General features: G+C 36.1%; 1 long non-coding RNA gene across 1 annotated transcript; it reads left to right on the top strand.

Annotated features, from left to right (window-relative positions):
- Nucleotides 1-442: 442 nt before the first annotated feature.
- LOC120260912 lies at nt 443-1,571 on the top strand. The gene is made up of 3 exons (XR_005536527.1): nt 443-491; nt 604-698; nt 1,548-1,571. It is a non-coding gene; the product is annotated as an uncharacterized LOC120260912 (long non-coding RNA).
- The last annotated feature ends 1,300 nt before the right edge of the window (nt 1,572-2,871 follow it).

Genomic DNA, 2,871 nt, shown 5'->3' with positions numbered 1-2,871 from the left:
GATCTGGAGGCATGTGGATAGATAATGGAATTCTCATCTACAGAATACTTTTATTTTGTAGTAAAACAACTAGTTTTCGTGGGTTTCTGGCATTAGGGCTGGGAAGCAAGTTCATGCCCTGTAAATAGGGCACTCGACTCTATTACGTGAGCCTCTTGTCACAAAGCTTGAAAATGTCGATGAGGGTTTTTGAAGTTGATAGGGAGGATAGCTGAGGCGGTGATTATTTCTACATGTGCGGGCCGTGTCAGCGGCCATAGCCACTGAGGTGAGGAGCAAGCTTTAGTGCTCCTACTCCTCCTCCATCCCCACCAGCCTCCTGCCCTAACAGGTTTTCTTCTTCTTCTTCTTCTTCTTCTTCTTCTTCTTCTTCTTTTTCTTCTTCCCATTGTAAGATTCCCTTTATGTGTGCAGAGTTTTTGGTGCTTTCTCCCTGCCAAAGATGGAACACAACCTCCTCCATCTCCAACCCCACAATCCTCGTCAACCAAGTATCTTTTTCTTATTCTTCTCTTCTTCTTCTTCTTCTTTTTCTTCTTCTTCTTCTTCTTCTTCTTCTTCGTCTTCTTCTTCTCAATGGTTCTTGATTGTCCTTGTGTGCAGAGTTCCTGGTGCAACTCGTGCAGTTCCTGCTGCTTCTCCTGCCACAGATGGAACACAACCTCCTCCACCTCCAACTTCACAAGGCTTGCCATCAGGTTTCGTTTTTCTTATTCTGATCTTTTCTTCTTCTTCTTCTTCTTCTTTTCTTCTTCTTCTAAGTGCTATTATATTCAACTTGCATGAAGTGTTCTCGGTGCTACATCTCTTGTTATCGATGAAAACCAACCTGCACCCCACAAGCCTAGTCAAGAAAGTTTCTTTTTCTTCTTTTGATTTGTCTTGTTCTTTTCCTTTTGTTTCATCATCATCATCATCTGTTCTTTAGTTTTGATGCTACTATACTCATCATCATCTGTTCTTTAGTTTTGATGCTACTATACCCATCATCATCATCATCATCATCATCATCATCATCTGTTCTTTAGTTTTGATGCTACTATACTCATCATCATCTGTTCTTTTAGTTTTGATGCTACTATACCCATCATCATCATCATCATCATCATCATCATCTGTCTTTTAGTTTTGATGCTACTATACTCATGATCATCATCATCATCATCATCTGTTCTTTAGTTTTTGATGCAACTATACTCATGATCATCATCATCATCATCATCATCATCTGTTCTTTAGTTTTGATGCTACTATACTCATGATCATCATCATGATCATCATGATCATGATCATGATCATCATCATCATCATCATCATCATCATCTGTTCTTTAGTTTCGATGCTACTATACTCATGATCATCATCATCATCATCATCTGTTCTTTAGTTTTGATGCTACTATACTCATCATCATCATCATCATCATCATCATCATCATCATCATCTGTTCTTTAGTTTTGATGCTACTTGTAGTTTTCGTTTGATGATTGAGGAAAATAATTACTTAAGGGTTGTGGATATAGTTGTTGTTCATTAATATGTTGCAGTGAATGTCAAAGATCGCAATAGAGACCCTTGCAAAAAGTCTAGATGAAGGGCGTGAAAATTGAGCAGAACAGCAATTGCTGCATGGGATTCTTTTTAGCCAGCAAGAGTGCACATTCTCAAATGAGGCGTGATTTCTCCTGTCTGACTCTCCAAGAGCTCCACTCTTGTGATAACGTTCCTGTCTTGCTGTGTTTTAATTGCTGTCTTTTTGTCTCATATTTGATATCTTTTGATACTCTACCTTCTATCTACCGGATTATGATGATGGCATGCATGTTTGAAAAACTAAAAACAATACTCATATAGATGATCTTCTGTTGTTCCATTTGTGATATGTGTTGAGTTTGATTGAAGACATATATTGTAGTGAATAATATCTTGAGTGAATGCTGTGTATCTGTGCAGGAGGAGTAGATGTTTGAGTTTGTTAGAATGTTTGTTCCTGGTATGAAAATCAAAGTTATATTAGTTATATGTTTATATGTACTGAATGCTGAAATGAGTGGCTGTGACCCAATGGAGTATATTAGTGTATTATTTACTCTTGTAAGGATAGTTAGTGAAGGTTATATTTGTAATGTTTTAAATCTGAATGTAAGAACGGTTGATAGAACAAGCTGTAAGCGGTGGTGCTTTTTGATATACCAACAACACAGCTTGTAGGGATGAATGTTAGATGGAATGAGCCCTTTCAAGGTTCTCTATATGTCCATCATCCTTTTTAGATGAAGTTAAATTAGGATGCTTCTTTTTTATAATATTAATTTTTATGCGAGATTTCATGTTAAGTGTTTTTGATTCTTGATGAATTTAATGGACTTGCTGCATTTTTTATATTTAATCTTGTGTTCAAGGATTCTTTATTTATTTATTTTTTAATTTTCAGTATATGAAAATTTCAAACTCATGACTACCTTGTCAAACCATTAATTTACAAAGGGTGATACAACACTATGCTATCATCAAAGCATTCAAACCATTAAAGCTGTTCTACACTAGCTAACAAAATCACATAGTTTATGGTCAACCTTGCTAATGGCAAATAAGCCTCCACTAAAATGTCAAGATAAAATTCACTACATGATAGTTTGAGGGTGATGTTGCAGGAACAATCATGTATAATTTGATGTATGAGATCCCCCAAAACCTTTACTGATCAAATTATGAATGATAATGGGTGTTGATATGGCACTTCAAACTAATAATCCCTGTATGTCCATTTGATCTTGCTAAACAATCAGAACAAAGCATCTCTCTTACATGAATATATGTACTTCACTCAGCAACCACTTGGTGAACCATAAAAAAGTATTGATTTCTTAG

Source organism: Dioscorea cayenensis, chromosome 5, assembly GCF_009730915.1.
Source record: "Dioscorea cayenensis subsp. rotundata cultivar TDr96_F1 chromosome 5, TDr96_F1_v2_PseudoChromosome.rev07_lg8_w22 25.fasta, whole genome shotgun sequence".
In the NCBI taxonomy this organism is placed as follows: Eukaryota; Viridiplantae; Streptophyta; class Magnoliopsida; order Dioscoreales; family Dioscoreaceae; genus Dioscorea; species Dioscorea cayenensis.
The sequence above is the reverse complement of the archived record's forward strand: the minus strand, read 5'-3'. Positions and strand labels throughout refer to the sequence as shown.